Source organism: Myodes glareolus, chromosome 23 (assembly GCF_982192425.1).
Source record: "Myodes glareolus chromosome 23, mMyoGla1.1, whole genome shotgun sequence".
Classification (NCBI taxonomy): domain Eukaryota; kingdom Metazoa; phylum Chordata; class Mammalia; order Rodentia; family Cricetidae; genus Myodes; species Myodes glareolus.
The window spans coordinates 50,992,163-51,019,539 of record NC_142048.1 but is presented as its reverse complement, the minus strand read 5'-3'; the positions used below and the strand labels follow the sequence as shown (position 1 = coordinate 51,019,539).

Below are 27,377 nucleotides of genomic sequence, written 5' to 3'. Positions count from 1 at the left end.
ATATGTGTAACAGGTTCTTGTGATACTGAGGGAACCTGGCGGTCAGCATGAGTCTTGATAACCGATAGACGCCACAGGTAGCCCTTTGCCCCTTCTGCCAGAGGTTAGAGAACAAGTCTCACAAGTTCCTGAGGAATGCTGACTATTATCGAACCTCCAGCAAGCCTTCTAGAGTCCAGGTGGGGTACATTTCTGGATGTTTGAACTGCCCAAGGAGTTTTGGGGGTTTGGAGCTCCCTTTGGACCTGAAAAGTACACAAAAGAGGAATCTGGGAAATGGTTCCTCACTGCACAGCCCCTATAAGTATCAGTCTATAAGTATCATTTTTAGGCAATGAGCAATACAACCCCCAGCCCTCCCTTCAGCAGCCTCCATTCTAGAGCAGTTCCGGTTCATTGGAAGAGAAACAGGAGACAAAGCATAAACGCCAGCACGTGTTAGGAGGCACACTCTCAAAAGACCAAAAATGAAAGGGGTGGGGGAGAAGGAAATACTATCATCCATGACGAACTACCCAGAACTTTCCACGAAGCCCGGCTAGTCCAGAGGCCATATGAAATATTTTCAGATAAATTCCTTAGACAGTCCTTGCTTAGGCAGTCCATGGGAGTGAGGAGAGCACAGTTACTGGTTTCTCTTCCCTGTTCATGTGACTGATCAAACTTTCCTGAAGGAAGTCTGTCCTTCCCACATTCCCTGTGTCGCCTTAGTCACTTAGCATGGGACAAAGCAGAGCTCTCGGTGTCTCGTGTCCTCTGCCGTGTATTTGAAGTGGGATAAGACAGAGAACTCACCCTCCAGGTTGTAGCTGTGGCCACGAGTGCCCAGTGCATTCGGCCTGGCCAGTGGATGCAGGGTGGACCACAGGAGGCATGAGACAGTCCCAGTCTGAGCTGATGCTCATTGTCCTTCCACAATCATAGAACGGGAGAGGGTTTTACGGAAAGAGCTATCAGTACCTGGTTCCCTCGCCTGTTGCATGTTTCTCTCTGTCTCTGAGGATCCTCAGGAGGGGTTATGATGAAACCACTACACTGCAGAAGGAGACCATTTTCACACTAGAGCAATGAGAAGATACAACGAGAAGGTGTTCCTGACACTAGAGTCTGGTACTCCAGAGACCAACATGCAAAGACTGGAAACACATGGTGCTGTTTGGACTCTGCAGAGTCGGGAGACACTGGAGGGAGATGCGATCCACAATGGCTCAACCTTAAAGGGTATGTGACATCACCTAAGCACACATCCCAGGCTGTGCCACAACATCCGTTTGCTTGTGTCCTAGAATGGAAGTTTTGTAAGCCCAGTGGCGACCTAAGAAACCGCTCTCACCTGAGCCCAATAATCATAAGGATGTCTTGAGAGAACTGACTTCTGTGATATCCAAACCTTCCGTTTCTGTCTGAGGCTCTATTTCTGATCCTCTGAGAATGTTGGCAATCACATTTAAGTAAAGATTAAAGAAAAATGAAAAATAATTTGAGCCAATTATCTCTCTGGGCCCCATCATACCTCTCAGATCTCATTAAGCTTCTTATCATGCTGGCTAGGAATGTAACTCTTCCCCCCTGCCCACTGCACTGCTGGATTTGAATTAACTGGTCTGGTTCAGAGAATGGATCGTTACGTTATCAGTTTCATTAGTATAAATTACACAGTGCTGTAATTTATACTCTGGAAGCTGCTGCAGGTATTATGAGAACAAATTTGATCAAAGCTGATGCTAATGCAAGGAAAATAGAGTATACTCATCACTCCTTCCTCCATGGCAGTGGCTAAGAGAATCGATGTCTTTAATGAGGTTCATGAATATGCTGACTTCATTTCTGAAAGAAGTCAGTACAAAAGGCTTTCAGAGTTGCTACATAGGTCCATGTGCTTTGAGATAGGAAGTTCATCCTTGTTCAACATGACTAGCTAGACACTGATGGCTTTCATTTACTTTAGCCCCAGACACTACCATCTAAAGGATGTGAAGGCAGTTTCCTTGTCCAATTTTTTTTCTCTGAATATTTGGCCCAGATATTGAAATGCCTGAAAGGTTCAAGTGCATCCCCCATTCTTTAATTACTTTTTCTCATTTTATGGCCCACTTTTAAACAGGCTGAATTGGGTGACCAAAGTTTAACTACCCTGCTTATAAGGCTTTATCCTTGGTGTCCCTTATGTAATTGCTGTCAGACTTGTAGTGATCTTTTTTCTAAATTTGGGGGGAAAGGTTCAAATTTTTAGTTAACCTTCATAATCTTACATTTAATATATATTTTTCACGGATGGATGGAGATGACTTTGTGTGTATTTTCCAATGGGAAGACCCAAATGGATAACTTCCTCTTTTAGGTTTTAGACAGAAATATCAGGGTGATGAACTCATCCAAGGTGAGTTCACTGTGAATGGAGGAGGGGGGTTCATGAGGCCCCACCTCTCTCTGAGGCACCACTGGCCATCAATGATTGCTGGGAGAGGAGCTATCAATTTTCTCTGATGGTGTAGCCACTGATAAGTTGCCCAATCTCTAGTAAATAATAACCCCCACAATTGCTTATAAAAATGGTGCTAGCAAAACTCAGTGGGCTGCAAACTATGCATGGAAGTAGGAGAAGGACTCACCGGGAAGAAGAAAGGTTTTAGAAGAGAGGCAGGGGCGACACTGGCAGTGTCCACTCCCCTCTATAGTCAGGTGTCAGGATCCCTGCTGCCCTGGAGAGACTTTTGAAATACTGTTGCCTCTAGTGTCACGGACACAATAGTATAGTGGGCAATAGGAAAGCATATCAAAAGGCACCGTATAACAAAAAAGACAGTGAAGAATAAAAAGGCACAAAGGCACACCTGAATTGTTGGACATTAACACCTCATTAAATACTCTTTGTACATGGGTACCTGCATGCACACGAGTGACGTCAAAAAAAATTGGGAATCACACCACATGTGAAAAGTAACCCAGTACCACGATCCCTAACGTGGTCTCTTTATAAAAAAGGCATGATTTAAAAGGAAAATAATTTTAAAGTGATAATATGTAAGCAGTAAGCTTAAGAATGCTGGGGAAGTTTTATTTTTATACTGATAAAGTGACAATAACAAGAGGAGCTGTGACATATAAATGGGCCATCTTATAGTAATAAACTGAGCACTGACCACCTTGCCAACACAAATGTGTATGCCCTTAAGAGACCTTCGGGGTGAGTATTTGAGATTCCTGACTGGAAAGCTCAGCTGTCTAACAGTTAGTCCCCAGGGGCACATCTCATGCCCCACCCCCATCCACCTCAGCCCCAGGGACCAGGGAGCAAAATCCTCCTTGCCACCCCCAACCATCCTCTACCACATCAGCGACAATCAGAGTCACACATTCCACCTGCACCTGGAGGAAGAGTGACCACCAGAGTCATAGAGCCCACCTGCACTGATTGGAGGAAGAACAAACCCTGGAACTACAGGCCCCATCTGTACAGACTGGATGAAGAGAGAACATAGAAGGCAGAGGTTCCACCTAAAATGGTTGGAGGAATAAACGGGAATAATTGATGGCAGTGTGAGAATACTTTCAAAAACATAAAGAGCAGTATGACAGCATCAGAAAGTAGTGGTTCCACGACAGCCAGACCTGAACATACCAACATAGATGAAGCAGAAGAAAATGACCTTTAAAATAACTATGAAGATGATAGAGGCCATTAAAGAGAAAATGAAAAGTTTACTTAAAGAAATGGAGGAAAAAGCAAATAAAAACTGAAAGAAATCAATAAATCCCTTAAAGAAAGCTAAGGAAAAAAACAATCAAATGAGTGAAGGAAATAGTTCAATACTTGAAAACTGAAATAGAGACCATAAAGAAAAAACACAAACTGAGGGAATTCTGGAAATGGAAAATATAGGTAAACAAACAGGAACTACATATGTAAGCATGACCAACAGAATGCAAGAGATGGAAGACAGAATCACAGGCATTGAAGATATATAGGGGAAATAAATTCATCAGTCAAAGAAAAAGTTAAATTCAACAAATTATTAACAAAAAAATCAAGGAAATCTATGATGCCATGAAAAGACAAAACTGAAAAATAATACAGATAGAAAAAGAAGAATCCCAGCTCAAAGGCACAAAAGTTATATTCAACAATATCATAGAAGAAAGTGTTCCTAACCTAAAGAAGGATATGCTTATGAAGGTAAAAGAAACTTACAGAACACCAATTAGACTGGACCTTTAAAAAAAAGTCGCCTTGGCATATAATAATTATAACACTAAACATACAGAATAGAGAAAGAATATTAAAAGCAGCAAAGGAAAAAGGCCAAGTAACATATGAAGGCAGACCTATCAGAATTACACCCGACTTCTCAATGGAAACCATGAAAGACAGAAAGTCCTGTATAGACATTCTGCATACACTAAAAGATCACAGATGACAACTCAGATTACTATGCCCAGCAAAGCTCTCAGTTACCATAGACGGAGAAAACAAGATATTCCATGACAAACCAGATTTAAACAATATCGATCCACAAATCCAAACCCTACAGAAAGACTAGAGGGAAAGTTCTAGCCCAAGAAAATAGCAGCACCCATGAAAACATAGGAAACAGATAACCTCACACCAGCCAATCCAAACGGAATAGAAACACACAAACACTTCCACCAACAACAAAACCATTCACTGATCATTAATATCTCTTAATATTAATGGACTCAATTCACCTATAAAAAAGATACAGGCTAACAGAACGCATTCAAAGAAGAACCCAACCTTGTGCTCACTCAAGAAACACAACTCAACGCCAAAGACAGACATTACCTCAGAGGAAAGGGTTGAAAAAAGATATTCCACCCAAATGGACTTAAGAAATAAGCAGGTATAGCTATGCTAATATCTAACAAAATAGATTTCAGACAAAAATTAAGAGATGGAGAGGAAAATTTCACATTCATCACAGGGACTATCCATTAAAATGGAGTCTCAATTCTGAACATCTATGCACCAAATAAAAGGGTACCCACATTTGCAAAAGAAATATTACTAAAGCGTAAAACATGTCAAGCCCCAAATACTAATAGTGGGAGAGTTTAACACCACGTTGGACAGGTTTACCAGTCAGAAATTTAACAGAGAAATAACAAAACTAACAGATGTTATAACTCAAATGGACTTGACATAGAACATTCAACCCAAACACAAAAGAATACACCTTCTTCTCAGCACCTCATGGAACCGTCTCTAAAATTCACCACATACTTGTTAAAACAAAAAAAACCTCAAAACAAACAAAAAAGTTGGAATAACCCCTGATATCTTATTGGATCACCATGGTTTAAAGTTAGAATTCAACATCACAAACTTCAGGAAGCATACAAACCCAGGAAATTGAACAATGATCAACTGAATCATCACTGGGTCAAGGAAGAAAGAAAGAAAGAAATTAAAAACTTCCAAAATTTCAACAAAAATGAAAGTACAACATACCCAAGTTTATGGGACTCTGTGAAAGCAGTACTAAGAGGAAAGTTCATAGTACTAAATGCCTACATAAAGAACATGGAGAAATCTCATACTAGTGACTTAACAGCACACCTGAAAGCTCTAGAACAAAAAGAAGCAAACTCACCCAGAAGAAGGAGACACCAGGAAATAATCAAATTGAGGACCAAAATCAATAAAATAGAAAAAAGAGAACAATAAAAAATAATGAAACAAAGAGTTGGTTCTTGATAAAAATCATCAAAATAGACAAATCCTTATCCAAATTAACCAAAAGGCAGAGAGAAAACATAAATTAGCAAAATGAGAAACAGAAAGGGAGACCGAGAGTAGACACTGAAGAAACCCAGGGAATCATTAGGTCATACTTTGAAAACCTGTACTCCACAAAATTGAAAAATGTAAAAGAAATGGACAATTTTCTGGATAGGTACCACATACCAATATTAAACCAAAACAAGATAAATAATTACAAAGACCTATAACCCCTCAAGGAAATAGAAGCAGTCATCAAGAGTCTCCCAAACAAAAATAGCCCAGGGCAAGATAGTTTCAGCACAGAATTCTACCAGAATTTTAAAGAAGAGTAATACCAATACTCCTCAAACTGTTCCACATAATAGGAATAGTAGAAGGAACATTGCCAAACTCTTTTAAAGAGGTTATGGTTGCCCTGATATGCAAACCACTTGAAGATGCAACTAAGAAAGAGAATTACAGACCAATCTCCTTCATGAACATTGATTAAAAAATAATCAATAAAATACTGACAAACTGAATCCAAGAACACATCAAAAAATCATCCACCATGATCAAGTAGGCTTCATTCCAGGGATGGTTCAACATAAGAAAATCAGTCAATACAATCCACCATATAAATAAACTGGGGGAAAAGCCCCATGATTATCTATCTCATTAGATGCTGAGAAAGCCTTTGGCAAAACCTAACACCCCTTCATCATAAAGATCTTAGAGAGATTAGGAGTACCAGGAGCATGCCTAAACATAATAAAGGCAATATACAACAAGTGAACAGCCAACATCAAACTAACTGGAGAGGAACTCAAAGTGATCCCTCTAAAATCAGGAATAAGACAAGGCTGTCTACTCTCTCCATATCTATTCAACATAGTATTCAAAGTTCTAATTGGACCAATAAGATAACAAAAGGAGATCAAGGGGATACAAATTGGAAGAGAAGTTAAACTTTCACTATTTGCAGATGATATGATATTATATATAAGTAACCCCAAAAATTCTACTAGGGAATTCGTACAGCTGATGAACACCTAATGTGGAAGAATATAAGATTAACTCAAAGAAATCAGTAGCCCTCCTATATACAAATGATAAGGGGGCTAAGAAAGAAATCAGAGAAACATAAACCTTTACAATAGCCAAAAATAAACAAACATCTTGTGGTAACTCTAACCAAACAAGTAAAAGAAACCTGAATGACCAGAACTTTAAGTCTTTGAAGAAAGAAATTGAAGAAGATATCAGAAAATTGAAAGATCTCCCATGCTTTGGGATTGGTAGCAATGGGGAAAGGATACTTGAACTGGCCTTCCCCTGTAATCAGATTCGTGACTACCCTAACTGTCATCCTAGAGTTTTCATCCAGTAACTGATGGAAACAGATGCAGGAATCCACAGCTAGGGACTGGTCCAAGCTCTGGGAGATTATATGAGCAAGAGGGTTTCAAGATCATGATGTGGATAACCCAAGCTTGTAGGAGCTCACAGACTCTGGACATACAGCTAGGAGCTGGCATGGTACCAACCTAGGCCTCTGCATCTGGGCAAAAGTTATGCAGCTTGGTCTTTTGTGGGGTCCCTAACAGTGGTACCAGAACCTGTCCGTGATACATGAGCTGGCTCTTTAGAACCTATTCCCTAAAATGAGATGCCTTGCCCAACCTTGATGCAAGGGGGTAGAGCTTAGTCCTGCCTTAACTTGATAGGACAAGTTTTGTTGACTCCCATGGGAGGTCTTACCCCTTCTGAATGGAGATAGAGGAGGAGTGGATGGAGGTGGGGTAAAAGAAGGTGTGTTGGAGGGAATGGGAAAAGAGGCGGGAAGGGAAACTATGGTTGGCATGCAAAATAAATAAATATATAAATCCCCCCCCAAAAGGCCAATCATGCATAGAGGCCAAGAGATAGCTCAGTTGTTGGGAGCTCTTTTGTTGAATGCTCTTGTACAGGACATGGGTTCAAGTTCCAGACTGACATGGAGGCTTCCAAACACCTATAATTTCAGTTCTAGGGAAATTGATGTCCTCTTCTCACTTTTGCTGGCACCAAGCAGACACTTGATGCACCTGCAAACATATAAGCAAAGCACTCATACAAATAGATTATAAATAGATAAATCTTATTGCAAAAGATCAGTCTGTGACTTAAAGACTGAGCCAAATCAAATGGACAGGGTCTTACTGTAGGTATTTGTCTTCCATAGCACACTAAGAAAGTATACAAAAACACAAACGGATTTTGAAAATGATAGGGGTCTACAAGGAAGGAAAACAAACCAGGATTGGCCTTCATTCACACCATTGTGCATTTGGAAGGCATTTTCAGGTTTCAAGGCAGAGGGTAACAGAGTTATATAATCTCCAGGAGTTTGGAAGATATATGTTAACATTTGGAATGGAAGTATGGCTATCATTTCTAGTCCAAAACAAGTGGGAAGTTGACAGAGACAACTTCGGACCTGTATAGATAAGCCTCTTGGGTCTGATCCCTCACAAATACATGAAAGAAAAATACCCAACAGTGAGCAAGAGTAGTAAGAAGGATGAAGCTGAACAATTCCCAGGACTCACATGTGACTTCATCTACTAGGGAAGAGCTTTGTCACACTAAGTGGAGCCATCAGAATACCCAGACTAAAGTTCTGCAGCCCCATCGGACAGGAAAATTCCCCCTAGACTGAGGCTTCTCTGGACCTGCAAGCTGACAGGCACATCTCGAGAGGACACTAAGTCAATTAAGCCCAGGTCAGAGTCAACTCTGACAGCATATTAATGAAACACAGCCAATGAACAAACAGCATAAAATTCTCTTTCTGCCATCCAATCAAAATTTATGAGGCATGCAAAGATGTGGGCTAATATAACTCACTGGCAGTTGTAAGTCAATGTATAGAAAGAGACCTATAAATGACAGGGAGGAGAGAGCCCAAAGAACACAAAGAACACTAATTACACAAGCTCCATATGCTCACGAACGTTGAAATGAATATGAATATCCTGCGAAGACAAGTTTTAAAACAGAACAGAACCTGTAGATAAGTATAGCATCAGAAGAAAAAGCATGCTGGCTGTCACGAAAAGAAAACAAGGCCATCAGCAAAGGCCAGCAATCTGGAAGACATGGTTCCCAAGCTGATTTCAAAATAAAGCACAGAAATATACAAAGATAAAAGTAACAAATAAGTATTCACAGTACAGCATCTAACATATAGGCAAAGAACTAAGAAATAGAAATTCCACAAACAATGTCAAAATATTTCCAAGATTGGAGAAAATTTTTTAAATTCCATGAGGCTAGGGAGGTAGCTCAGCTGATTCAGCTGATAGAGTACTGGCCTAGAATGCTCAAGGCTCTGGGTTCATTCCCCAGAAATAGATAAAACTGAATGTAATAGCACACACCTGGATTCCTGGCACTAGGGAGGAGGAAACAGTAGGTTCAGATGTTCAAGGTCACCCTTGATCACCTACTGAGTTTGAGGCCAGCCAGGGATGCAGGGCACTCTCAGGATCAACAACAAGAAAAAGCTCACCAAATCCCAAACATAATAAACACAAAAGCCTTCCGCAGCAGCCACAATAGCACTAGTTAACTCTAATCATGAAAAGAGAAATCTTCCCAGCATCCAAGGATGAAAGGGTGGTGGGCATGTCAGTCATCATGTAGAAAGCACTTCTCAGGCATCGTGAGCCAATAGAGTGCAAGAGAAAGGAACAATGACACACAAGAAAAAGATGGACATGTGGGTATGCATGAGAAATCATGACAGGGGAATGAGAAGAAAAGCAAATAAATTAGATGTAATGAAGAAGTGACACATTGCAAAGGTATTGCCATTGTATCACATGTGTTCTAGGAACTGTGGGATGGCCAAATGGGCTATATAGAGGCCAAGAAAAGATAGTTTAAATGAAAATAAAAAGTTTGAAATGAAATATACAATAAGTCAAATTAATTACATTTTAGATTATAAAATAAACTATTAATAAACTTTTAAACATAGTAAAGGACAATAAACAAAGAAAAGAGAGTAAAAGGAACAAAGCATTGATGAGGTGTACAATAATTTTAATAGCTTTAAAGATACTTGGGGGTGTTCAGTATAAAAAAGAGAAGAAAGGGGATGGCAAAAAAATATATGAACGTCTAATGGCTAAGAATGAGCAAGATACAATGTATGAAATTTTTTTTTAAAAAAAAGTGAAGCCCAGGGTGGTGCCACACACCTTTAGTCCCAGCACTTAGAGGGCAGTGGAGTCATATCTCTGGGTTCAAGGTTAGCCTGTTCTACAGAGTGAGTTCCAGGACCGCTTGAGCTACATGGAGAGACTCGGTCTTGAAAAGAAAAGAAAGAAAGAATCCTTTGAGCTTCAGATCTAAAATGGCGGGAGGAGCTGGAAGAGATCGGCAAATGTGGAATGTAAAGCTTCCATAACATCCAGCTTCATGAGGCTGATTTACTGACTTGGCAAAGGCTTACTGTTTCTGTCAACCCTACACATGATAAGGAGGCCTTCAGAGTTGAAATCAACCTTCCAGCCGAATGCCCATTCAAATCACCCAACATCACATTTAAAACAAAGATCTGCTAGCCTAATGTTGATGCGAAGGGGAAGATCTGTTTGCCAGTAATTATTGCTAAACCTGGAAGCCAGCCACCAAGACAGGCCAACTTGTCCAGTTCCTCATAGTACTGGGGAATGACCCCAGACTGAGCACCCACTGAGCTGACCGAGCTGAAGAATACTCTATGAACCATAAAAAAAAAAATCTGTAAGAATGCTGAAGAATTTACAAGGGAATATCAGCAAAAGAGACCTCTGGACTAAAATCTGCCGTGAGTGATTCCAGCAAGTTTGAGCAGAGACCACATGCCACTCTCTGGCATCCGCTTGTGGCAGTTGCTAAGTTTCTAACATTTTCTTAATCAAAAGTGGTTTAGGTAACCTATAAAGAAGGATTTTAAAAAAAATTCAGATGTTCCAAATAAATTAATCAATAAATAAACCAACACATGAGAGTCTATTAAACTAGGAAAATCGTTCATTATACACACAGCTAATAGTGGGAGGAATTTCCCTCTTTCCGTCTGGAAAGGACAGTCCGTCCGTTAAAAATTTAAACATAGGTATTGAACACTTCCCATTAGCCGAGAACACTGGCTTGCTCTGAAAGTCAACAACGAGTAAGAATAGTCTCTGTCCTGAAGGAACTCACAGTCCCAGTCCGATGGTCAAAGACAATGGCCCAAGGCATTCCTGTCACAGGAGGATAAGAGCAAAGAAGCAAGATCGAGGCCCTGTGTACCAGCGCCACCTGACAGGACAGGCCAGACTCATACGTCAAGGCCATCAAGAGCTGACTTGGATTTGCTCCAGTGTCCTTGGACAGACAGACCGTACAGGAAAAGCATCTAGGCAGAGAAGCTTGCCAGGTATAAGAGAGTTGAGCTGCTTTGTGTGAACTGACAGAACCCATCAACAAAGGCAGGGTGATGGGAGATGGCATGTTGGAGTGACAGAGTGTCTATTCCCACAGTCTGCATTTCTCTGGCTCCAAATCCCATCTCATCACAGCCCTGTGGTTTAAGTAGCAATGTGCATCATCACAACACCCCTCCAGGGCTTCCAGGGTTGCCTGAGGGGTATACGCAGTTCCAAAAAAACTCTCCTGTTTGAGCACTTGGTCCCTAGCTGTTGGCTTGTTTGGGAAGCTGCGGATCATTTTAGGCAGGAGGCATAGCGTGGCTTTTGGGGTTATGGCCTGAATCATTTCTGACCCAAGCTCTCGGCTTCTTGGTCAAGGCCATGTGAGAACTGCTTGTCATTGCAAATCTGATCCCTAACATGATGCATTGTGTTCTCTGAAACCATTTATCCTGCCTTATGACAGGTTTTCATTCATAGCAATAGGAAAGTTACAGACAAAGAACCAGAGCCACATGCTGTACTATCAGGGCCAATAACGGATTCTGGCTGACACACAGCAACAGTAGAGCCCCAGGTCTCCCTGGCTGTGTCCTAACCAAGCTCCTCACATCTTTCTGCTCATGCTGCATTTCAGTGCTTGCACGCTGAGTGTTCTTGTACCAGGCAATGACAACCTTTGGGATTTGTCTTTGTTGTTGTGTTTGTTCATTGTTTTCCATGAAGCCTTTTTCGCTCCTCTCAGGATACTTCTTGCCCAGTGTAGGGGCTATGTAAAAGGCTGCAGGCTACCATGACAGAAACAAAACAATTGTGCACCCCTGCTGCAGCTTCCGTTCATGTCATATGGCAGTTCAAGCACCCAGGAAGTCTCAGTCCCTTAGTGTGATGAATGATCTTAGGTCCTCCCCATAGCACTCAGTGGTGCTCATCAAAGAGGTGTGGTCAGCAGCAGGAAGTGAAGCTATCAGTCTGAGCTAGTTCAAGCTATCAGGGCATCAAGTTTAAGAATATGGGGAAGGACACTGATGCACACAACCAGAAAGGTGGCTAGAAATGTCCTCCAGTCTTGGTGAGACACTCACTACTCAGAGTGGGGCGAATAATGACCAGAAGGGTCTATGAAAAAGTTCTCTCCACGAGACAAAACAGCACAGGCAGCTTTGCGTCTGAGACTAGCTGGCTGCCTAGAGATGGGGCTCTGCCTGAGGTCTAGACAGTGCCTGGATCACTCAGCCCGAGGAGTGCCTTGTTGGGTTACATTCGATCTGCTCAATGAATAACAACTGAAAATGTAAAACCAAGAGAGTTAAGAGCTAACACACACAATTAAAATACACAAAGGAGAAGCAAAATCCAGAGTAGCAATTGCTTATACTTTACAGTCACCCTTCTTAGACAAGGAGAAATATGTCCAAGATGGAAAGTAATAGGAGTGATTACGTAAGCAAAGGCAGTATGCTTTCTACCCCCCAGGGTATTCTAGGCTGCAAGGGAGCCTGGAGTAAAGTTAGATTAGGCTGCAATGTCCAGGATCTATCTGAAAATACCCCAGGGAAATAACACAAGAAAAATAGGCCTGCCATGTTGACATCTTCTTTGTACGCATCTTTAAGTAAAAGTTCTGATGAATGGTCTCAACCCTGACCTGCTTCAAGTTTTCCCATTGAATCTGATGAATTCGGAGGAGACAGGCACTGAGACATGGATGGAATTACTTGGTACCCAAGCAGCATATTTTTGAGTTGATTTTAATTTGACCTACGAGAGCAACCTTGACCATCATTCAGTAGCACATCTCTCCCTCAGGCTCAGTTACAGGTCCTAAATTTTTGGTGGTACAAAGCAAATTACATTTGCTGTTGCTTTTTAAAAAAATGTAAAAGGCACATCCAGAAGAGGGCATGACTATAGTCAAGCACAGAAAGACTTGATCTTGTGGAAGAGTGAAGAAATGTGTGAATAGAGAACACAGTGTTGAATTGCAAGGTGAGTTTGCTTGTGGTTATACCATCTATCATTCAGTATGCAGGCTGAACAAAGCAACCATGGTATCAGATGATCCTGGATGAACAGCAAAGAGGACAAGGCATTGACAAGATGGATTTCATGAAGACTGGTGTGTTGACATCTTTCTAAGTGTGTCATTCTCAAGGAGTAGAGTGGACACTGATGAGACCATGATTACAGAAGGAGGCCATGTCAGCCACGCTCGTTACATGACGCTGGCCATCATTATCATCCAGCCAGCAAGGCGTGGAGCTGAACATATACCTAGGACATAAATAAAGATGCTTAAGTGAAAAATATTGAAGAGCACCATAGATAAATGCTGATTAATTGTGGATAAAATGCTACCATTCATAACATAACTTCGGTGTCATCCTTTGATCTTAAAAGATATTTAAAATTGATGTCGCATAGTTATGACCCTATGTTATTTGAATGGCTTTTGTTAGTTGTTTTTCAAAATTCTTGTGAATGTGGCAGTTGTTCCTGGAATAATCTATCTATCAGATCACTCTTCTATTCTGCATTAATGCATGCATTAATTTATACATACACACTTTCTCCTCTCTCCTCTCCATATCTCCCTCCCTCTCTCCCTCCCTTTATTCTCCCTCACCCCCCCTCCCACCTCTCCATCCCTAGAAACTTTGGAAAGCTAGCTCTATTTGTTTTTATTATTCATTCAAAGCAGAACATGTCTGCTACAGCACATTGAAGTTGTTAGCTTCCCCCAAAGGAAGTCTTGCCTAGGAGACCAAAAAGCATTTACGTAGCCCCATCTTGAGAAATGCACCTCTGTGTACCATCTCCTTAACTCCAATGGAGAGATTCTGAGGTGATCTCTGTGCTGAAGAGCAATCATGGTTATCACAGTAGACGTGCAACCTAAGCTGCAGAGACGAGGAAGGAAGAACACATCTGGAAGGGATAAAGAGAGGAAGAATCAGTCGATCCTTAGCAAGCAATGTGGAAAATGAAATAAGCAGAGATTCCCGCACATGCTCGTGCTGCTGAGGGAGATAAAGCCATTAGCCATGAGTGCTAATAGGAAATGTATTACCCCCATGACAAGGTCTTCCCACTTAGCAATAATCCTAGGGCTGATCGGCCTCTGCTGGGGACCTTCCCTCCTCCCTGTCTATTTTCCTCTTTGGCTGCTAAACTGCCGATTGTTTCCTGTTTATCTATCCTCTGGGTTCCAGCGTGCACACACGTTTGCTCGCAGATGAGTAAGTAAGAAGGTTGTAATTTTCTTCAGCCAAGCTGTCTCTGCCCTCCCAATAAGTATTCTTAGGAACAGAGTGCTTCATTTCTGCAGTGTCCCATGTCCCAGAAGAAAACAGTGGGAGAGGCTCCCCGTCCTTCATCATCCTCACTTCTGTATCTTCCTGTCGTGTCTTTTTGTTTCTTCTATAGGGATCAGTTAAGATTTATATTCAAAAATTAAGCTTCACTTGGTCTCTTAGATACATGGAGGCTTTCTCTGTCACACAGTCAAGTAAATAAAGTTCCATTTGGCCTGAGAAAGACATGTTGGAAATGACTGATTTAACAGTCATCTTTAGGACTCTTAGGAGTCATTGGCATCTACATTTTCATGCTCCTGCTTTTACTCTTTTTTTTTAAAACCAGAAGAGCACAGTGCTGATGAAGAAACAGCATCATGGACTTATTGGTAAACCTAGGAAACTTCCACTCTTGCCAGTGAAACAACTTTCATTCCAGAACCCTCCCTCTTTTATCAAACACTATCTATCTGGTGGAAATACAGCCAGCTCCATGAAAGCAGAATGAGTAAGATGCTACCTGGCAAAAATCTAGGACTTCTTCCCAGGTGAGACTTTCTCTCGGGTGAACCTCGGCTTCATGTGAAATAACCTGGGGAGTGGGGGGAAGACTGAGTGCAGGGGAGCATGCTTTACAGAATGGTAGGCCAAAACTCAGAGAAGCAAGAGCTTAGTAGCACTTGGAGACAAAGGAAATAGGGCCAGGGAGCAGGGCCAGAAAAAAAAAAATAGTTTAAACCTTACCAGGTACACATTGAATCTATCTAAACCATAAAATAACGTAAACACGTTTGTTCATGGAAAGTCTCCGGAAGCAGAAAGCGGTCTCTCACGTGTAGTTTTCTATAGATGTAGAATTAATTTCAATCCGTTACACCACTGACACATCTAATTTATAAACATTGGCAGGCTGGAATTTCACTAGCAGAGGACTACTTAATAATACCTTATATGCGAAGAGTGTCAATTTTCTATTCATTGCCTTATCTCGTCACAACAGCCTTGTGAAGCAAACAGCATGACCTCATTAATAAACAAAGAGGAAACTGAGTTTGCGCCTTGTTAACAGCTTTGACATTCACGGCAGGAAGAGTAGGATCCAGGGATTCCGAAGGCCAGATTTCCTGTAACATCAACAACTCTGCAAAGCACATGCCAAAGTGTGGGCAGCGGAAAAATAGAACAAGGAAGTATAAATAAGAGAAAGAACGTGGAATTTAAAGGACATGGTTTCATCTTAGGAATAGTCACTGCTTCTACTTCTCGCTGGAGCACGGAATTTCACTTTAAGGCAAACAGCAAAAGTTAACTTAAAAGACTATAGGAGGGAAATTCAGCCTAGTATCTTTGACAAATTTAGTGGCAGTCTCCTGAAATTTAACATAAATTGAAACCATTTACTTTAGTCGATTTTACAGCATCCATTTCTCTATCAGGCAGACTTGTTATGGCTGTCTGGAGAGCCTGCCCTATTGGAGCTCTCTAAAACTTTAGGGGAATGGAACTGGGGCCAAGGTGACAAGACTGGCCATAAAGGCCCCACAGCTACATGACTAGTGAACTCATAGCACATGGAACCAGAGTGAATGATAGGCAAACCTGTAACATGAAAAGGCCGGGCCTGCTTGTTTGTGTTTTTGTCCTGCCCTGTTCCCCCAGCTGTTTAGTCCCAAAGTAAGATCACACAAGAGATCTCTATAAGTTATAATGCTGATTGGCCCATTAGGTCAGGCTTCTTACTGGCTAACTCTCACATCTTGATTAACCCATTTTTTCTGATCTATGTTAGCCATGTGGCTCAGTACCTTTTTCAGTGGGGCAGCTCACATCCTGCTGCTTCAGTGATCTGGGCAGGAGTCGGGGAAATCAACTTCCTCCTCCCCAGAATTCTCCTGCTCTCTTTGCATCATTTCCACTTCCTGTCTGGTTTTCCCACCTATACCTCCTGCCTGGCCAATCAGCGTTTATTTAAAATATGATTGACAGAATATAGACAATTCTCCCACACCATAAACCTCTTTCAAGAAGGTTGAATTTTTAAGGTGCCCAAATCCCAGAGAGTCAAGCTGGCCCCTTGGCTTAGTCACTCAACCGAACACCAGTCTACTGTTTGCAGGTCAGATTAAGTTCCCTTGTATGGAAAGATCATGCAGGGTACAATGGCGCCTGGCTGTAGCCCTTCACTTGGGAGGTAGAGGCAGGAGGATCAGAAGCCCTATGCCAGCCTAGGCTACATGAGACTCTAGATTCTAAATGAGTAAGTAATCAGTCCATCTGGAAAAATCTTGATTTAACTGCAAGATAATTCTTTAGAAGCTGTGTTCTTTGTGGCTATAGAACAAAAAAGTCAGAGAGACACTTGGCAGTTGGCTTGGAAGACACCATACACGTGCACATTATGGAGGTGACTTGCAGCTGGAGCTGTCAGCATCTAAAGAGTTGAGTGTAGCCCTCATTATAACCATAAAGACTAGAGGAGCTAGGAGCTTCTCCCAGTAGACACACTGAATAAATTAAGACACTAAACAGTGATCTTGGCATAAGGTCCCAATGCAAGGACAGAAGCCACAGCCTCAAGGGCTCCCAATTCCAGGGAATCCAGCTGCAAGCTGCACCTTGCCTACTTCCTAACAGACATAAACCAAGGCCACTGAACTTGAATAATTTCAGCTCACATGCCTGAGGGTGAAACCGATACAAAGGGGCTGTATCTTCATTTCAAAACAACAGAGCCAGAGCGTGCCACCAAAGAGTCTGTGTTTGAGTCAAGGTCACCAGGCTGACTGGGATGAACCAGGTGAGGAGCTTTGACCTTTCATCCTCACACACACTCAAGTCCCTGCCTGTCCCATGGTCCTTAAGATGCTCCTTCCCACACTGGTTCCCTGGTGTGGTACCTTCCACTGACTTCTCCCAGCTCAGAACTTATTCTCACAGGTCTCCCGTTTGCCAACACCCAAGAGATGTTCCCTCAGGACTGTTCTAATGCCACACTCTGCTTTGCACACAGCAAGGCACCTTAGGGTCCATGACACGCAGACACCTAGCTGTCAGCATGAGAACCAATGCTAAAGCGCCTCAGTCAAGGAATGGCCCTGGGTTCACCCATTCACCTGTCTGCTTTTAACTCCAGAATCCACACCCAACCTGCTCCTGCATGCCTGTCCCAAGATCTCATTGCCCCCATTTGGTGCCAGTTGCCTTCCCTGGTTTTCAGGATCAGACATTCTTGGGTTTTTCACTCCAGTGGTCCAATTCCTTTACCAGATCCTCACGTGACCTTCCTGACTTCGACTATCTAGCTGCAGAAGATGTGGGGAATACCAACAACCCTGATACCCAGCACCACATAAACCAGGTGTGGGAGACTACATCTAGGATTCCAACACTTGGGAGGTGGAGGCAGGAGGATCAGAAACTCAAGGTCATTGTCAATGTCACACAAAGTTTGAGGACATTCTGGGCTACATGAGACTATGCGTCAAAACTAACATAACAAAAAAGAAAAATAAGAGACGGCTGACTGACTGACTGAACAAATGAAGGGTGTTTTATGTTTTCCAAGGACAAATAATATATGTCATTAGGTAGAAAGAAAAAAAATCGATGTTTAACGTATCGAAGTCAACATTCATCACCTATACTTACAATGACGGCCCACACTGGAGACCAGCCCCAGACAACTGCTGTAATAGGAATGCAGGATCAAATGAGAGAAGAGTTTATTAACGTTATTTATGAGTCACAATGACCCATGCAAAAATCAGTGCTGAAAAATGAGATTTCAGGTCCCTGCAGTTATTAGAACCCTATATTTTATGGAAGGGTTTCAACTTGATTCGTAACATGAAGCCAAGGACTACCCCCATCTGGTGTTTGCACAAGCTGCCCTAGGCAGTATCGTTGCACCTGTAAATATATGAGCATAGTCACCTTTAAGAGTTAGCAACACTGTAAAGAGGCCCACTGAAAAGTAGCCAACTTGCTTCAATCAGCACATTTTAAATAACAGCTAATCAAAGGGGAAACATTCATTTTCTCGGAACAAAAGTACTTGCTTCATTAAGCAATGTGTTGACAGCTGATATGATAAATGTAAATAGGAAGTGCATATTTTCCATGCAGCGTCACCGAGAAGGAAGGTACGCAGATTATACTTCTGAAAGGATGGCTGCCTCCTGCAGACAGCTTAACACCCTCGTCTTGCTGTACACACAAAAGGGTGCTGATGGCAAACAAGGGATGCTGGCAATCCAACTTTAATTTCTAATATAATGCCGCTTCAACGACGCAATAAAAACACAAAAGATGAGCACCAAATAAAGGAGTGAAAGAACAATTAGAATAGATAAGCAATATTAACGGAATATTTTGTGGAAACAAAACAAAAAGACACATACTATGAACTCTTCTTTGGAAACGTATACACCTTATTTTTAGGACACCTTCTTGTGTTTCTGTAACTTCTAGAATAAATTATGCCCTTTGGCAAGTGAAACCGTCACTTCTTCCCCTGTAAATCCACTGAATATTGTATAAATATTTTTAGTGTCTTACCACAGGAAAACTTGGTTAAATTATGAGGAAATTCCAAGCAAAAATTTAACTTGTGAGGAATATATCACAATCTTCCTTTTAACAGTTTTACACTTTTATTTGAAAATTACATACATGCGAAAAATACATTTTTGACTCTATCTACCCCCATTGCTTTCCTCTAACTATCGCCAGGACCCACCAACCTATCTCCCTTCCAACTTCACATTCTCTTTTCCTTAATATTTTATTATAACATTGGGTATTTCTCGGTCCCATTAGTGATGCCCATATATGCAGGGTGTAGGGTCATTCACTGGGCTACCACCAGCCACATCCCCAAACTAAAATGAGTCTCCTTCCTTCAGCTACAGGTGAGGACTTGAGAACCCCTCCCCTTCCCACCAATGGAACTTAACCAGCTCAGAGTGTTGCTTTTTCTCCCCTTGTGTTTTAATGTACTCAAATCAAGGAATAGTAGATTTGTGGGCAACTCCTTACAGAATACTTTGTTTTTATAATATATAAAAATTGTTTCTTAAAGATGCCTTCACCCCTGTCATATTTGAGGAGAGTCCTGAGTATCCTATTGCTTCTTCCTGTAGTGGTGCACAGAGCTTTGTTTGGGTGGATATGAGTCACACAGAGAGTGTAATAGGCATCACCACCCTCTCTTCTAAAGACTGTCAGACTGAGACCCCAGGAAGAAGCAAGCCCCAGACAAAAACACTCTTTGTTATTGTGAGATGCCTCCTGTGGGGGTAAAGGAGGCATGTGGAAAGCAGCAAGTGCATCTCCTTGGATGGCTGCCCGAGGGAATCAGCCAGAGTGATTTCATTTTAGAAATGAATTTACATTACTAGTGACATTGCATCATGGGAATCTCCCCACACTGAGCTTCATCATGGGTATTCACTACCCAGCAGTAGAAATAATGGCTTCTCTAGCACGAGGCTTTGTCTAAGCCAACAACAGTGTTGATCTTTCTTCCCTCCAAATACCCAGATCACTTTTCTTTGGGCGCATTTGTTTGTAGTACTAAACACAAATCTTGCTCCTACCCTATCATCTGAACTTGTAGTTGGCACTTGTAACTACTGATTGATATTCTCAAGGGAAGCCTTTTTGCTTTTTTTTTACTCCCGAGTAGCTAAGCATCAAGGATAACATATGCTCAGCAGCTATGTATTATAGAAGTCCATAAATCTCTCTCTCAATCTCTTAAACACTGAGGGTCCAAATATAGACATTTGCTATTTCACCTTTGAGTCACTTCATTCCAGTGCTTACAAATGCCCAGCCTATCACAGAGTCCCTTCTGAAGTCACTTTGTCACTATATGTCATGGCCTTTATTCTGCCATCAGAATCTCTAAGTTGCTGTGATCGAACATGACCAAGGGAACCTACAGAAAGAAAAGTTTATTTGGGCTTATGGTTCTAGAGAGATAAAAGTCCAGCATGGCATGGAGGCATGACAGCAAGAGGCAGGCATTGTGTCAGGTGCCAGGGCAGGGAACCAAGAGATCACATCTGCAAATGAATGAATCTTTCAACTGCAGAAGCATGAAGGAGAGAGACTGAACTAAAAGCAGTAGGAGGTGCTAGCTGTCAACACTCACCCCCAGTGACATGCTTCCTCCAGCAAGGCCACACCTCATAAGTCTCGCCAAACTGTGCCACCAACTGAGTACCAAGTATTCAAATATCTGAGTCAACTTGGGGAAGCTTTCTCCATTCAAATCTCTACACAATATTTCTTCTTCGAGTTTACTGTTGTCTCAACACAACAGGATTGACATATTGATGAATCTTAGGTACTTCTTAGAAAAAATCATTAATTTATTCAAACTGCAAGTGGTAAGAGCAACACAAAGTGCATGTTTGAAGACAGTGCTGTTAGATCAAATAATGAATATTTAAAAAATGACATGCTACTCCATGGCTGCTGGTTGTCCATGCAGGCCACTGCTTTCTTATCTGACTTCATGTGAAAACCATCTGTTCATCCCCCAAAACAGAACCCTAACGATTTAATGTTCACTGACTTGAATGTCTACACCCAAAGCTTGTTTAGATGAATACTGATAAAACTGATGATGAAAATCATTCCTAAAAGCATTGAGCTAACTAATTTTAAATAAATTATTATGTTGCCTATGAATAGTTCTGCGTGAAGAATCAACTTGCTGAAAAAATGTTATCTTCTACAAAACAAAAAAAATTGCATAAAATCTCTAAATTTTAAAATGACAATTAATTATTGCCCATAAGACAGTCCAAAGAGTTGGTCTTTGTCAATAAATAGACCTGTACCTACCTAGAACTGTGGAAGCTTCTAGGCCCATTCATGGCATGGATCAATGTGTTCATGTTCAGTCAGGGCCTGGGCACACCTTAGCCTCTAGCTCTCTCACTGTGACCACACCTGAGAAGGGAGGCTGAGAAGGAGGTGTGTATGGAGATGGAAAATCAGCATTCAGCCTGTGGGGCAGCTGGCCAGGCAAGCATGTGTCTACTACATGTGTTCACATTTCTGCCATTGGTGCCATTTCAGCGTAACTCCTGCCATCCAATAAGACATAAATTCTCTGTAGGAAACAAGATCATTCTGTTGAGACTATCTGGGAGCTTCCTTTCTTCATCTTCCTATGCTTGCTTCAAACGTTGATTCACTTATTAAGATTCACTCTCTTCTCTTACGCTGCTCTTGCTGTGTTATTAACCAAAACTTCTGCTTCAGAAATCTGATACAGAACATTTCTCTGTGAAGTTGGTTTCTTTTGTGTTATCATCAATACGTATTGACCAGTTGCCCTGTCGGTCTCGCCTCCCTGCTGAGGCAGACCTGCTCGCTCTATGCCCCCAGTACACAGAAACCCAAAGCTTCCAGGCAGGCATTTCCTGTTTTCCTCCAGTCAGGTCAGAGTGACTTCATCCCCAGTATGTTTTCACCTGCCGCTTAGTAAAACTGTCCTCACGTAATTTAGGGTCCACATGACAGCTGTATCTGTAACCCAACAGATGTCTGGATAGTTAAAGTTACCCTGGAGTGTGGTGCCAGGGGACTTGGAGCCCTTTGAAAATGGTCCAGTATTTATCATTTTTGCTCTGGCATAGTCCCAGGGGATGGCAGCAGATGCGATGAGTGCCCACTGGGGCATCTTTACTTGTCTTCGTTCTTTATATCCTTTCTTAACACCCAATAATTCTTAGCAACAGACTACAGGGCCCTGGCAATGCAAGCCAAAATAGCACCTTGAATATAACCAATTCCCTCTAAGGAGGTCAACAGGAGTCAGGAGTCACACGTTTGCCACACAACAGACAAGAAGGTTGGGTACGTTGCTTTGCTGTACGGAAGCAGAAGCTTGAAAATTCATAAGCAAAAATATATGCGATGTATAAGATATCAGTGATATATAAGATCTCTATCCCATTTCATCCACCAAGATGAGAATTCACAAGAAAATAAATATGAATTTTTTTTAGTAGAAGTAATTGAATTTTGCTAGCCTTCCAACTACTACAAATATCCTCCATGTATTCTTATTTAAATTTTCTTGCTTTGCCCCAGTTGATCTGTCAATCATTTTCTTGGAGTACAACTTTCCTCCCACCCCTCTCATATCTTGCCTTCCTGCTACTCAATCAAATACAGAAGCGTGCGCACGCGCACGCACACACAAACACACACACACACAGCTCCCTGCAATTCACAAGCAAAGAGGTGGCAAAAAAAAGAATGAGGCAGCTACTGACGCCAAGTTTGCAGGGCAAACTTGACGCCCGCGTTTGCAGGGCACAATATTTTAACCAACACTTATTTGTGGTATGGCTTGTACTTGTGCCGTTGCCAAGACGAACAGAATCAACTCAGAAATTAGACTCTCTGAGCACAATGAGAACCTGACAATCCTTTACCAGCAGCAGACAATATGATCACAGAATTGTAGAGCCAGCTCTACAGGGTGAGTGCTAGAGACTGGCCAAAGCTTCTTGGCACCGTTCATCAGCCTCACGGAGCAGTAGTAAGGTCAGTTTTCTCTTAAAGGTTCTGTTTGCCTCACAACACACAAGGTTTTCAAACTTGTGATTAGTCTAAATCACCTATTTCCTGCATATCCTCTGCAACATCAAAGAGAAAATGTGCATTAAAATATCTTTGTTTCAGTGTTTCAGGACACTGACTTTTGGTAACTTGAATTTTTGGATAGTTGGAGTTAGTAACCATTCATGGAGGGTTTTTTGTTTGTTTTTGCCCAAAAGACCAGAGTTAAAGTGCAGTCATATAGTTTGTGAGGGGGGAATGATGGACTTTTCATTTTTAAAAGAGGTTCTAGAATAGGACCCAACTGTCATAGCATGAGCATAGGACATATTGTGCCCTTTAATAACAAATTATAAATTTAATATTGAAGAGCTAGTAGTTATTGGTTTTCAAAAGCATTGATTGAGAGGCATGTCACTTGTTAAGAGTGTTCATGACTCTTCCAGATGATCTTAGTGCGGTGCACACACACACACACACACACACACACACACACACACCTACACATAAAGAAAACATACACGTGAGTAAACTATTTTCAACTAAAACTGCAAACATATATTAACAGGCACTTGCAAGTAGATTAAGCAGGGCTTTATTTGATTATAAAGATTTTGTCACTAATATTTTTATTTTAACTCAGAAAACTGCAGATATTTAATGGGAAGTTATAAGCTGAATGGCCACGGTATTAGTGATCCTGAGAAGATTAAGTAAAGATTAATTGTGATTTGGTTGGAGTGTTTTCTAAGTCTGCGAATGATTTGGCATGTGACTCCAAAGAGAAGATGATCATTAACTAAACATAATGTCATCTAATTCCAGAATAATGAGAAACTAGACCTGGGGTCATGCATTTCTAGGCATCTTCCTTTGCATGGTGCACACAGTCCACAGAAGGATGTCTTAGAGTCCCATCCCTACAACAAAATATCTGACTTAACCCATGAGGAAGAAAGAAGATTCATTTGGCCCGCAGTTGTCCATGGCTGAGTTCATAACTAGATGACCCTGTTGTTTGGGGCCTGTGGGGAACAGCACATCGCAGAAAAGAAAGGCGGAAGAAGCTTGCCCCCCAACCATGGAAGGAACTCAGGGTCCCCTTTGAGTGCATGTCCCAGTGACTTGAGGTCTTCTTCCTCCCACATTCTACCTCTCACAAACTCAACAAATAGCTCCACAGGACGAGGCATTTAGGGCCAGTACAGCAGAATGTTTTCACAGAATCTGCCATTTGCTGCTGCAGCACGGTCTTGGCGTGCTGAGATTACTGTCCAGAGGAATGTGACCTTTTTGATCTCTATGTCCCATGAATTGCCAGTCCTGTTTGTAGTGACATGAATTTATACAAGGGAGAACTCAAACACAACTAGCTCTTTATTTTGATTTGATGAGACTTTCCGCACTGCTGAGTATGCTGAACTGAACTACGGAAGGGTGGAAGGTCACCTGTGGCTCAGCTACCTCTGTCTTCACACTGTGGCCACACAGAACTTGGATACTTTGTTTTAAAGATAATCGAGTTGGGGTGGGGACTGGAGAGATGACTCGGTGCTTAACGGCCCATACTGTTCTTGCAGCAGACCTGAGATCCATTCCTAGCATTTATATTGGGTGCCCATGAGTCTGCCTCCTGGAATCTGATGATCTTCTCTGAACCCTAGTGGTACTTACATGCAGACACTCCCACACAGGTACACATACAAGTAATTTAAACACAAAAGTAAACCATAACAAACATGTAAGAGAATCTCACACTACAAAGGCTGTCTCTGTCACAGTGTAAATATTGAATTAATAAGAGTTTTTATATTCGTCCTATTCCTGCCATATATCAGGCAGTGAAACGTACAGAGCAGGCAAAGGGGTGATGAAAAACTTGGGTACACAGCAGCCTTACCAAAAATAAATAGACCCAACTCTCTCTACTTCTCGGGAAACAACATACTGAAGATACATTCTCATCTTACAACCACTGATTAGTAACAAAGTTAGACAAACCAAGACTGAGTTACCCCACTGTCCAGCATACAACCCGAATAGCCCCTTCCTCAGAACTCCACGCGCACACTCAGGCACAAAGCTCTTCCTTTCTTTGGCACCTGGAAATTTTCACTCAACTTCCCACATCCACCTTAGGCTCAGAAAACATTATGGGCCCTTCTTTCATGTGGGTTCCTCCTTCATTCACCATGTAAAATCAACCAAGCTTGCTTTTGTACACATAGCAAGGCCTACGCAGGCACTAATTCAACACTGATCATTACTGGACTCTGAATTTTCACATGAGAAGCATAATTACACATATACAGCAAAGCATCTCTTGAGCGGATGATAAGTACTCAATTGATACTTGTTGAATGGATGAGAAAAACAAAAGCCCAATTCAAATGGGTGCATAAACTCATCCAGCCTCAAGAGCCTCCTGCATCGCTTGCACTCAGGTGACCCTCCTTTGAATCTCTCAGTGGCTCCTTAAGGGTAACATAAATCACTCCATTATGTATGATTGACATGCAGACATATATTTAATCTCAACAACTTGATAACTTTGTCAATAAGTATGTACCTGTGAAAATATCACAGGAACCCATCACCTCATGTCCCCACCTACCTGGGTACAGTTTGCTGTTTACTCTAAGAACCTTAGCAAATGTCTATCCTCCGTAAATTTTAAGCAAGTTGCTCACCACAAGAGCTGCAGTGAATATACAATGTACAGTGTACAGTGGATGCCTGGAAGTTACTGTCTTGTACCAGAATTTTTACTCCCTGTCCTTTAACTGTGACTATTTTAAGAATTTTGTGTAAGTGGTATTGTATAATGTTTTATTCTTTGGCTGGTTCTGCTTAACCTTTTAATTTTTTTTCAAGTGGACTCACACAATTGTCAAAACTTACAGAATCCTTTTCCTTTAAGACTGGGTAATGTTTCAGCACAGGCATATACTGTGAGTTCTTTTTCCAGGCATCTGCTGGTGACCATTTGGAGCTATGCATGTCATGTTGTGAGCAACTTCTGCTAATATAGTCAAAGAATTCCTTATAAATCAAACAAATAATAGAGACGATAATGAGATCATATTTTAAAACACTTGCTAAAGCAAAGCCAAGTGTGGTACTCTTCATCCTAGCACTCAGCAGAAAAGGCAAGTGCTCTCAAGCTATAGAGAGAATTCCAGATCAGCTTGGGCTACATTGCAAGACCCTCTCGCAAAAAACTCATGTTCACACTCTGTATTTGTTTATTTCAAAAGAAGTAAAAGAAGAGAGAGAAAATTAAGCTTAAAATATTTGATAAACAGAAAATACATCATGAAATATCATTATGCATTTAAATATATTTGCCTCCAAATAAATATAGTATTTATCTATGAATATATATATACATTATATATATGTATATATATATATATGAAAACGTTAAACCTAACTCCACTGAGAATGATTCAATTTGAAGAGCTAGAAAAGGCTGAAAAAAAAGCAGGCCGGACTTCCTGCCACAAAAATTGTCATTCAGAACAACGGGGACACCAGTCACATATCCCAAAGTGGATTTATGGCAAGAGACATATTGGTGATACACAAAAATATTTCGCAGTGAAAAATGGGGCCATTCCAACAGACAACATACAAATTATAAATTTTATGCAAGTAGAAATGTGAATGTGAAATGCATGAGGTAGATTTAACAAATCCAGGAACAATTTTTACAAAACTGAGAGAACAAGCAGATAGAACTATTATTGAGGAGAAAGGTACTTTGAGAGGCATAATAAATACATTTATCCTTAAGCAACCAATAGGAAACACTATCTCCAATCAATACAGAAGGACCCAAGTTGGATGAACTTGGACACTGGCCAAGAGTAGTGACCTACAGGCAAATAAGGCAAATGAACACAGCTTCAAAAGACTGCCACCATGCAGAGCATATCTCTGTTACATGGGAGACATTGAAAATAGAACTCAAAAACAGCCACATGTCGGGAAATGCAGCAAGCTGCCATACGAAAAACTCTTTGTCAAAGAGATATCCTAACTGGGAATGTAAAAATATATAATAAAATGATTATAGGAATTAGTCATCATGAAATGCAATTAAAAAGGAAATAAGAATAAAAGTGTACTCTTAAGCACACGTCAGACAGGCAATGTGAAAAATAGTGACAATAAATAAATCAAAACAAAGAGAACAAAACCATAGAGGCCCAAACTCAATGACAAATATAACAAACTTCAAGAAAGGCAGCAAACCCATTGTAATTGCTCTTTTTAAAAAATATAACAATAATAATAATAATAATAATAATAATAATAAAATGA

The 27,377-nt window shown here is 41.2% G+C and overlaps 1 long non-coding RNA gene and 1 pseudogene across 1 annotated transcript in view; one reads left to right on the top strand and one right to left on the bottom strand.

Moving 5' to 3' along the window:
* Positions 1-27,377, bottom strand: part of LOC146890542 (uncharacterized) — a 106,451-nt gene that overhangs the window by 48,518 nt on the left and 30,556 nt on the right. The gene's annotated exons all lie outside the window — the stretch shown is intronic.
* LOC125414269 (ubiquitin-conjugating enzyme E2 L3-like) lies at positions 1,767-10,572 on the top strand (annotated as a pseudogene).